The 11,984-nt window shown below is 37.7% G+C and overlaps 1 long non-coding RNA gene across 1 annotated transcript in view; it reads left to right on the forward strand.

Annotated features, from left to right (window-relative positions):
* LOC133215911 (uncharacterized) overlaps positions 1–10,049 on the forward strand; it is a 77,292-nt gene extending 67,243 nt beyond the window's left edge. The window contains exons 3-4 of the long non-coding RNA XR_009726514.1: positions 6,111–6,160; positions 7,885–10,049. This is a non-coding gene — a long non-coding RNA (uncharacterized LOC133215911). The remainder of the gene's footprint in view (positions 1–6,110; positions 6,161–7,884) is intronic.
* Positions 10,050–11,984: the final 1,935 nt, after the last annotated feature.

Below are 11,984 nucleotides of genomic sequence, written 5' to 3' on the forward strand. Positions count from 1 at the left end.
AGCTCAGATACAACTGCCTGCAGGTGATAGTCATATAAAAGATAAAAGGGCCATAATCCCATATGGCATCCAAGCAATCAAAAAGAACTTTGGCAGGGAAGAAAAATAAGAAGAAAAAAAAAAAAAAAGCCTGAAGTACACAATTCAAGTTGTATGTTTCCTTTAAAAAGAGATACAAAATAAATCCTACTACTTTACCATTATAAATTACTCTTCTCTTTAAATAGCATGTGAATTGATGACAATTAGGGTAACATCTAAAGGTCAAAGTAAAAAAGCAACAGCTCCCAACTTGTTCTTTCCAGAATAAAGAATAATATCTGCGACTAAGATTTTTAGTAGTATCTCCTTAAGAAGTCACATCCTAAATAAATGTTCTTATTTTTCAACCATGCAACACTACTGGGTTCTTTTCACTCGTGAAATCAAGCCAAATATTTATGTACATAACAAGGTTTTACCACAGCTATTCTAAATCTCAAATTCTTCACATTTGGCCTTTCTCAATGAAATGCTGCTCTGATTCTCAGCTTAACCTTCTGTTTATGAGCAGAATCCATTGCGGTTTTGAAGATCAATGTTACTTTAAAACTAAGTCAGATTTCTCAGGATAATCCTCAATTGTTGAATGAAAAAAAAAGGAAAATAATGTTGAAGAGGACTGTTCTAAGGGGCTAATATTTTGTCCTACACTTTTTGGTGATTGCTTCAACTCTTTTTGCATGTACAGTGTAACAGATTTTGGTAATCCCATGACAAGAAATCATTTGAGGACTCATGGCTGTATTTCTGCATAATATCAAGCAAGGTTTGCAGAGACTTTATTCCTCACTCCCCCCCATCTCAGTTTAGGCATTTCCAGTGAAGACAAGTGACTTCAAGCACCTTCTTGTGGTGATTCAAGCAACTTGTATTTCAAGGTCTTTTAGAGACTCCTGAAACTTTCCACTTCTTAAAAAGTGGAAAGCTAGTACAACCCAGGTGAATCCTCTGGCTAAAGCCAGGTGGAATGAAACAGCCTAGAGGGCAGACTTTAGATTGGATTTCAAAAGTCAAAAAAACACATTTATTTCAAAAGTAGCTTAATATTAAGATTCTATCTCTTTCTCATTTCTTCCTCTTAATTTAAAAGTTGATAATTCTTGTCTAGCTAGCAGAACTAATTCTTGGGATAACTTCTTTAGCAATTTAAAAATACTGCTGAAGTGACTCTAACTTCCTTTATCAGCTACTACAGATGACACCTTCCCCTCACATTTGCCTTTGGTGTTTCTGTGGCAGATGTAAATAATCATCTGCCTGGGATATTAGCATTATTTAATGTTATTTCTTTAATATGTCCTTTATATGACTTAGTAACTGGTAATAAGAAGGAAAAATAGCACTATAGACCACCAGTTGGCTTCCCATGAACCACTAACAGATCACCAGCAAGGGTGACCAGAGTATTTTGATGCTTTTATCCACTGGCACACCAATCCATCAGAAGCCCTGGGAAGCCTGGCTTCCATACTGAGAATATGTTATCTGTTAGCAGACATATCACAAAAGCTTTCAAGAGGGAGCTACATTTGTAAGTCTGAAGACATAATAACTTCTCAAACCTCTGTATTCTGGTGCTCTGGACAATTTGTCCATAGATTAGCTGGCCAAGTCCCAGGCAAGCACCTATCTCAACACAATGTGGGAATCTGAATGGAATCGTGTCTCTGGCAATCATTGCTTAGGAAGAATATAACTACTTTAGAAAGTAAAGCACTGAACTATGCTGAAGGGTTGCATCAAATACAAGCAATTTCTGACACATTAAATACTGCAGCAGACATTTCAAAGCATCATAAGGACCCTACAGATGACCCCTTCCTATTACCATTAACTGGCTATAAGGCATCTAGAGCCCATGTCAATTTTGAAAATATCAGAGTCGAGAAGGATATTTATTCAAATCCCTATTTCATGTTTGGAGGGTCTAATCTACTACAGTTGAATAAAAACAGATTTGAGTTGACTTCAGTAAGATTAATCTCCTTCATGAGAGGTGACTAACAGGGATTCATGTCTCCCTGTTGTTCTCTGTACAACCTTTATCAAAAGGGGCAACCCCGGAGTACCAACACCTGTTGTACTCAAAACAGGGAGATAAACTGCATTGCTCCGACCTCGTCATATCCTGCAGAGAACCACTAGGTTAATCCAGGGTAAGTGAGACTCTGATGTTTAGAGCAGGTCTGGTTTACAGCAGAATATTAATCTTTAAATGGGGATGGAAAGAAGTGTTCAGAAGCATTATTTATAAATGAAGATAAGTGCTGGCTAACTTCCCTGCCTTATGCTTATATCATCTAATTATCTTGGCATGGTGTTTCGCTCTTTCATGTTCCAAGTCTGCTTTGTGCTCTAGCAATTCACATCATTATCCTTCCTATCTCTTACATTTTTTCTCCTCCCTTTAGATACACCATTAACAATCCTAAGTAAACTGAGCTTCAGGGATTTATATACACATGGTGTTACACAGTTTCTACTCCCAGTTTCCAACCAACACTGCTCATTTTTATGGCTGCAAGACAATATGCTATCAACAGGTATTTTTTTCACAGGATCTTCCAAACCCCCATACCAATCTCAGAGCACCCCAAAAATAGTGACAGCCATGAATCCCAATGGCTAGATTCTATAAATGGGGGAGAGGGAAGTCTAGAACTATGGAATTTTTTAAACAACAGTGAAAACTGAGTGAGGCAAAAAAGACATACATAAGACAAAACTTACCTGGCTGTATTAAACATTTTATAGAGCAGGGCCTTTCGTCCAGTACTGTCTTGAGTTCAGCAACTTTTAGATTTCCCAGAATGCTCAGCATCCTAAGAGAAGTGGCTTTCATCCCTTCACCTCTGACTGTGGGATCCCTCCATGCCCAACACTGCAACTTTCTTCAGCAGGGGCTTTTTTCCGTCTCTGTTTCACAAACTTATCCCACCTCTGCATGCTCCCCTACTTGTAAGGAAGGATCTGCCTTCCTATCCTCCCTCTGTCCTGAGGATTTTGTTGCATAATGGGCTGCAGATGAGACAAGACAAAGAGAACACAACAGATGGTAAACCACAGCAGAGAAATAAAACAGGTACCACCCTGAACAGACTGAAATAGTATTTCCAAAATGGTATCTTTTGGCATTCCCTGTGAATTTGTTGTAATGTTTTCTTACCAGCTCTGAAACAGAAAAAGACAGAGAAAATATCAGTCCAGTTTGAACCATTACAGGCTTTGTGGTGGGAGAAGATGAATAGCTTGACTGAAAAGAGATAAAACATAGATCATCATCTTTGGCCTCCTATCCAAACAGGGCAAATTTTACCCTGTTTGATGCAAAAGCAACATGCTGATCCTCTACAGCAAGGTCCTCAGCACTACCCCAATTTTGGCTTTTGCTGCTGGTCTAGGTGGCCTGATATGGTGCAACAGGGAAATGCAGCTTAACTCACACCTGGGAGGGCAGAGAGGAAGCATGGCCTCATCCAACACATTGTCCACAGTCTTCACTGGATACAAAGATGCTTTCAGCCTGTGAACAGTAGAAATTATGCCTTTGCAAAGGAAGCTGATGTGTCCAAATGTGAATATGATATGGGAATATCATATATAATAGGCATATGTGAATATGTCTGTGTTACATGCTACAGCACGTTAATTTAAATGCTCAAACTGCAACATTGTTTATGGCTTGTATGTGCTTTTAAAAAGATCTGCACATGACACAACCCTTTCAGTCTCAACATTACCAAATCCCTGAAGCCTAACTAGATTGCAAAATGTTTATTTCTTTGATCTTCCTAACAGTAACAAACAATCCTTTCAACCTCACTACCTGTATCTCCTTCTTTTGAGGTAGCTGAGGTTTAATACTCTAAAGTTTTACAAAGGTATCTTATGTAAAAGAAATTTCCTAATCACAAATTGAAGTAAGGAGACATAATTCCTCACCCAAATTGTCACAGTGCATTTGAAAATGATAAATCTCTCCAAGAATAAAAAAAATCAGCAGGCAGCTGGCAGAATAGATTATATTTAATTGTAAATATTTTCACTGTATTGTTAATAACATGATTTAGGAAAAATATTAAAATGTAATGTAAATTCTATTTTTTTAATATATTTTTCATACTTTTTTTGCATCTATTTTTAAACAAGTTTTATTTCTTCTATACACAAATGAGTATCTGGTTATAGCATTAATTGTTGAAACTAGATCAGTACCAGGGGAATCTTTGATCTGCACAATTATCAATTAAATAATTAAAATCAGAAGGATGAAGATGCTTTGAAGATTTATTAGTAGCTTATTTTATTCTCAGTTATTAATTTTTATTGCATAAAATTGAAAAACATGAAACAACAAAGCATGCATGTTCGCTCTGTAGTGGTGTTTGAACTGACAAGTCTCCTATGAGTTTGGGGATATATATTCTGTGCTATTTAATTATATACTATACATATTCCTAAGAAAATATAAGCACAGTATGTAAGGGATAGATTTGTGATTAGTACTGTAGCAAATATTATATCCATGTTTATGGTTCTGTGAAAATACGCGTAAGTTTTGAAGTGTTTAATTACATTTCCTCTTCAAATTTACTGTAAAAATGCCTTTGCCCAGGAGTAAGAAAAGGGTGGATGCTATCATTCCAGTTCAGCCATTTTTCTTCACTACTATATGCTACATTGATGGGAATTAAATATAAAACATCAGGCAAATAAGATAACTTTATGATTATGCACAATAGCTTGCCGCTTAAAATGAAACAATGGAACCTTTTCCTTCATTAACTGGATTAAAGATTTTTAAACTTATTCAGCCTATTTGATTTTACCAACTATGCTACACAGTGACGTACTCTCGTGTGCAAATCTACAAGTGCAATGATTTTCTTCCAGTTAGGCACAGTGATTACTCTAGAATTATTCTTTCTGTGAAGATGAGTATAATTAATTAATCTAAGTGGTTACTTGGAAATTTAGAGGACAGAAGAAATCTCTGGACTAGGTGACGTAGTAAAATGACTGGAAAAATGAATATACAGGTGGTAAACTAATATACTGTTTATGCACTTGAAACAGCTACAGCCTACATTAAATACGTAGATACATGCAAGATACATTGGGTATGACAGCTACTAAAACCCCCACTGTTTAAAGTTTTTTGAGGGTAACAAGTTTTGTAAAAAGCATAGCATGGAAATCAAAACAAGGGAGATAGATATTGAATCTGTAGTTTACAAACTTTAGAAGGAGTTAAACATTTTTCAGTTTGGAAATATTTTCCTAGATTTTATAAGAAATCAAAGTATTTCAGGGAGTTTGAAGGAAAAAAAAATAAATGCTTTTTTGAAAACTGCTTCTTGAAACACTCGTAACGTTGACAGCCCTGAAGTCTTTCTGTTACAAGGCCTTTCCAAAACCAAGTTCCTTTACACCAGGATGCTCTGAAGCAAGGCAGTACTTGTGATCCATCTCAGAAAAAAGAAGGAAGATTCTCAGAGCATTTCAGCAGCAAGCCACCAGCCTGATAACACACAGCCTGAGTTTCACCATTTATATATCTCAGAAAAATAGCAGAAATGAAGCTAAGCATCATAACAGCCACATAAGTCTAACTCATTGAGGAAGGATTTAAAGAGCTCTACCATTCATGATTCTGAAGGCTCATGTCAAGTATTCACCTTGTACTCAACAAGGAGATGGCATTTGTTAGTATTATGTAAAAAGAAAACAAGAAAAAAGTACAATATCCCCTGTCACTAATAGAATTTCAGAGATGAGTATTCTGCCTGCCAGCCCACAATCTTTATGTAGTTTTTCTGTAAGTATAAATGGTGAATAACTGAAGATTCAAATTGCATTGCAGATGAAATCCCCATGTTACTCTGTTTGGTCACATACATCTACAGTGGTTTGTTCTAGGAATCAGTCTTTTCACCACCACCTTATACCCATGATGTTTTTAGTATTTTCTGGTCCCACTTAGGAGAGAAATCACAAAAAATATAGCTTTTCTTATATATTTTTTTCTATGGATTTCTTTTGCCATTGTACCTCAGAAGAAACCATAGCAGAGAAACAAAGTGCAGCAGAATAATAAGCATCTGAACCATAAACACTGGTAAGTCACCTCTTCCATTCAGATAAATATTTAGGTAAATGCTACTTTAATGGGAAATTATCAACATGCCTTTAAGCTAAAGGCAAAAACCTAGCCCAATGAACTGTTACTGCAAACATGGAACAGAAAGCATCAGTTGTCAGATGAAAACAATCTCTTTCTAATGTCATGGAGCTGAGTAAAGACAGAGTTACAACTTCTGCTTAAAGCCCTCTGATACAAATAGGTAGAATGGCATAACAACCCACATTTGCTAAGTTAATTAAATGTCTTTACCAAACTACAGATCATTTATTTTTCAGAGTGCTCAGACCCTATGCCTAGCAAGCATCATCGTAAGCTATCCTTTTCCTGCCTAATGTGTTTCAAAGCCTACAGTATCCTCCTTTTCATTTTTTAATTAGCATTCTAAAAGGACATGCACGCTGGTGTGTCCTTCCTCAGGAGGAAGACCCTGGCAGCAGCAGCAACCAGTGCTGCCTCTGCCCTTATTCCAGAGCTAGCAACTGGCTTGTAAACCACTGGTGATCCTGCAAAAATTCATGTACTACACAATATATTTCCCACAGTAAATATACTGAGCAGTAACAGAGCCATCAAGTTCTCAGCAAACAAATTTTTATGATAAATGAAATGTCACTGCTTTAAAGCCAAATAAAATCATTTTAATTTGATAAAATGTTTGCTTGAGAACTCACAAAATTTTCACTCCAATTTATTTTATCCTTTCAGAACATAATCTGATCATGTAAAATAACCCACTGGAAACATACCTCAAATTTGAACATAGCTACTCTGAATTACTTTCTAGTCATCCAGAATGTAAAGCAGAATTTTTTTCAGTGATTTGTGTCATTTTTGATAACTTGGAATAGTCAGGAACTGAGTTCATGGCTGCTTTGCATTCCCAAAGTGACACAAAACACATTGTACTAGGGAATTCATCCTCTTTTAAATTCTCTTCTCCCTCCTTTCACCAGTGTTGCATCAAGTAACTTATGCAGCAAAAATCCCCCAAAACTTTTACTGAACAAATACAAAAGTCATACGCAAAAGCTGCAATATCACTTAATTGGAAAATTTCATACTCAGATTTTCTTTCTTCAGAAACCCTGTCTGATAATCCATAACAAATTGATTCAGCCATGAAAACATTCACAGCACATGAAAACTGTGGTGCAACTTTCCAGGATCACACACTGCACACACACAGTTTTAGCAGTCAGGTAGGTAGGTATGTAACACACTGAGGGGCTCACAGGACACTCTAGTTTGATGAAAAAATGTAATTGAGCAAGGAAAGAGGAGGTTGTAGTTTGCTCCACAGACTGCCCACAACAGAAAGAGGAACACATGCTTCAGCCAAAACCATGGAACATGCTGCTCCTCTCCTCTGCCTCCCAAGTCCTCTAGGGTAGAGCAGTTCACCTACAGCATGCTGTAAGTCAGAGCTGTCTAAACTGCCAATGAAAAGGCACACACACAATTCCTACCCTTGCCAAAGGCACATGTTACAGATCAGACCAGTGCATACATGTTTCTTGTAGGACCAGGGAGAAAACTGTACTACTTGATCTCTACACCCACTTACACAGAAGCTCAGCAAGAGGGTAGGGCTCAGAGCCCTAGGAGAGAAAATGGGAGTAACAGTTTCCTGAGGACTACTAAGCCAACACACTATTAAATGTACCGTCTAACACTGTTCTGTTCTTCCACTCTTGCAGCTACCACATGTGATGGACCATATCCAAGTTAAACACTCTCACCAGAGCATGCTCCAAGACAGGCGACTGGGCCTCAGGCTTTGCCAATACAATGCAGTTCTATTCTCTATTTATTTTTGTAGTTCAAAGACCTGGCAGTAGCCCATTTGATGCCTGCCATAAGGACCAGTGCACTCTTGATTACTGCCATGAGATTTCCAAGCCCACAGACGGCGTATGTTCCAATGTATGCCAGTCACCAAGATAGACTGTGCACAAATAGCAGGAGGATTCTCTGAGAGAAAGAAAAAAGCCAGCTCCTATTTCCACTTTGAACCGCCCTGTAATAGGCTGCCAACTTGAGGACCTTGCTTTAATCACAGCAGCACATGAAAGAGTTCATTCTGTTTATCTTGGTTCATTTAGGAAACCAGTGATAAGTCTGCCATGAAAAAAAATCCGTCTTCTCCTGGAAGCTGGCATACTTGTCCCAAGATATGGGCTTTGATTTCAAGTGCAGTTATTTACAGTTATACCACAGAGCACATGAGTTTTCTCATTCTACCAGATGACTACTTTTCCCTGATAAGCAAGCTGTGAATACTTAAAATTTCCTCTCAAGTACAATGGCATCTCTGTGTGGAAGTTGTAGGAAGAGGGCAGCAGATGCTCCTACAGCTTCAGGTTAAGTGTGCAAGCTGCATCCTGATGTTCGCACCCAGCCAGGCAGGAAGAGGAGCTGGAGGAAGAGCTGTGGCCCACACATAGGAGGGAACAAGGTGTGCAATGTGACTAAACTTTCTTCCACTAGGCTTTCTGAAGCAAACAAGACAAGTGCAACTGTAAATAAGGATATGAGGCTGGCACTCAACTACTGAATATGGAGTATTACTTTGCCATGAAATAGCAATACCAGAAAAAAAAAAAAGTTACAGACTAATTGTGGATAAAAACATATAATCCTCTTCTGCATGAGTGAACTGCATTTTTTTGGCTGTGGAGTATTGTGGATAACCAAACAGATAGTCTTGTCCCTGTAGATCAGAACAATATATGTACTTTTTAACTATGCTACCATCTACAGACCACTGGCATCCCCCAGTGCTGTTTGTGGTATAGCCAGATTCTGTACTGCTGTTGCTTCAGTTTTCTGGGCTCACTATGTACCTCGTAGGGTTTCAGTGTCAGTAAATGCAATTCTCTCTCTGCTAATAAGAAGTTTTAGAAGGTGTGAAGTAGTTGACGGGTTCTTTTGAACCTAGTGGATGCAAGGTAGTGGCTGTTGATGATGGGAGTACGCACTGGAGACTATTTAGTCTCAGGTTGCTAAAGGATTTCGGAAGCTGCGACTGAGTGGAAGACATTTGTGAACATATTTGATTTCTGGACCCTACATGAACCCTTAACTTCTGGCAAAGACAGAAATGAGAATGGAGAGAAAAACTCTTGTATTTGGAGAAAGATGTATTATTTTCAAATTCTGAAGGATCATTATCTTCAGCACAACTATTTTTCCTCTTGAAATGTAGGTTATATTACTACATTTGCTTCTGACTTCTCAGCCCTTGGCACCCATAATTCTATTTTTCCATTTAAAAAACTGCTGAGGTCTCTGTGCTGATATCTCAGCAAACACAATATTTCATCTCTGACTGTATCCTGTTTAGTCTGGATTTGTTCATGTTCACAAGCAATAGATTTGAAATACAGCCTCACAGAATAATCAGTAATAAACACACAAAAGTGACAGGCAATAATTTCATAGTTTTCATAAGAGATAAAGTAAGATATCTTACTAAACTTTGCCATATCATGTGAATGTGCCAATTTACCTCTCACAGTACGTTAGATACATTTGTATTGTGAGATATTGGGAGATGCTACTATAAATCTTGCAGTATCTTGCAAATGTGCAATTACTCTTCACAAGTGCCCAGATGGGGATTATATCTCATTATGTCAAGTGCTATGCAAAAAACAAATGTCAGCTGTACTTAATGATGTTGGAAAGTTCAAGAACAGATCTGCTGATGAAAAAAAAAACAAAAAATGGTCAGTATCTGCTTGAATCACAACTCAAATGACTGGCTGTTTACATTAACCTTGTCCAAAGCATGTAATCATCCTGAGAATGCAAAACTGGACTGAATCACAAGAGTGATGTTCCTTCCAAGCTTTCCGCTAGGTGCTTTGTCTGCATATCTATGCATCATAATAATGTCCAATGCTACAGTAGCTTTTAGTTTTCTGACCTTTTTAGAAACAGAAATAACAGACCCTAAAAACAAAACAAAACAAAACAAACAACAAAAAAACCCAACCAACCACCACAAACACAAACAAAAAATACATTAAGGTTAGAAAAAGGTCCAGTTTGATGTAAGCTTAAATTTTACATGTCAATTGATCCACTCGAACACCTAGACCTGTTGTTTTTTCACATAAGTGTAACACGGCATTCCCAAATTCAAAATTATTAGCCCTAACCAAATTTTCCTCACAAAACATTCCCATTCCCCCTGCCTGGAGCGTTAAAGAATGTCACTGAATAGTCAGTTCCCTTCATGTACCATTGTAGTGCTTTGCAAATAGACATCATCCCTGGATTATCCTGCTTAAGACCTGCATGCAGCCCATCCATACACTTTGCAATATTTCACTTGCCCCAGTAACTGATTTCTCCAAAGAAATATCCTTGGATAATTTCAGGTACATGCCAGAGAGAGTCAGCTCTACAAGCTTGGGTTTTTCCCTGAAGTTTAACATTATTAGCTGAACAGGCTCAGCTGAGCATGTATTCAGATATCTTTTATTAAAATGGACTTTTAATGTTAGTCATGAACAGATATTCACACTTCTAAACATTTTTTCCCCTTAAATTTTCCTTATTGGCACTCCTGTTAAAGAAAATTGCATCTGAAAGAAGATATTCTCGTTGTCTAATAAACTTTTTGATTAAACCCACCAAGTACTGATCCATCTCTACAATATTTTTAAATGTTTTGAGATGCAAGTTTTCAGGTTTCTGCTTCCAAAGGAAGCATGGAACAAGTCAGGTCAGATTTTTTAAGGTGTCAATTGAAAACAGCTGAACTTCTTCAAGAAAAATTACTTTTTATGAAGAGAAGGCTTCAAATTTACGATTCTACCAATTTTTTTCTCATTCTCAGAACTGTTGAGAAGCAAGGCCAAAAGCAGTTCGTTTTTCCTTTCTAATGGAAAAGGAGCCAAAATTCAGAGTCAGGTAAATTCCACTTACCTACCTTTAATTTTGGCCTCAACAGTGCCATTTTCCAGCCAAGAACCAATGTCAGGATTGCACACTATTAACTGAGTTCCTTTTACTGAATCCTTGCAACCTTGCTAATGTGTAAGCCATAAAACATGAAAATATGCATTCATTCTGAGTTCAGTTTGTAGAACAAGTAACCAGGAGAACACTGCTCTGCCTCCCTTTCCCTACAGCTCCCAAACCTGTCTTGAAAATGCTTAATGACAGCAAAACTGCTGTGCAAATGAATGCCACTTCTTAAAAAGACTGTCATAAACACATGATGAACAAGGGGAGCTGTAATGACTATTTTTAGATGGATGGCATCAGTTTCAGAGAAAACTCATTTTTTGAAAAAAAAAAAAGGGTTTGGATTACCTCGCCTTATATGCAGCTACATCAATCCACCTCGGCTTCCTCTACAAGACAAAATGAGTAAGTGGTGGCCAGCACCATGCATGGGCTTTCTTAGAGAGGAAATGCTCTGCAGGCTCCATGGACCAGCAGCTGCCACTTCGCAATGGCTCAGGTGATTGGGAAACTGCAACATTCCCATTTATTCTCCTGACTTACTAGTTTGTTTTTCCTTGCAATTACTTCCACCAAATCTGTGCATGAGCAGCTTTTCTCTCTAAATAGTGCTTAGGATGTGAACCTCGGGTTTTCTTCTTGCTAGAATTCTTGCATACTTAGTTCTGCTCACTGTGATTTTGTACTCATTTCTGTCTAACACTATGCTCTTCCTAGAGAACTGACATGCTTGCAGTAATTGGCCATAATAGTTTTCCTTGAAAGACTAGTGCTGGTTTATGTTTGGGAATATCAACTCTGACAAGATAATGCCAACATG

The sequence above is a fragment of the Neopsephotus bourkii genome, unplaced genomic scaffold, assembly GCF_033783945.1.
Source record: "Neopsephotus bourkii isolate Nb327-2 ecotype Australia unplaced genomic scaffold, CSIRO-AGI_Nbou_v1 NB_107, whole genome shotgun sequence".
NCBI classification, from domain to species: Eukaryota; Metazoa; Chordata; class Aves; order Psittaciformes; family Psittacidae; genus Neopsephotus; species Neopsephotus bourkii.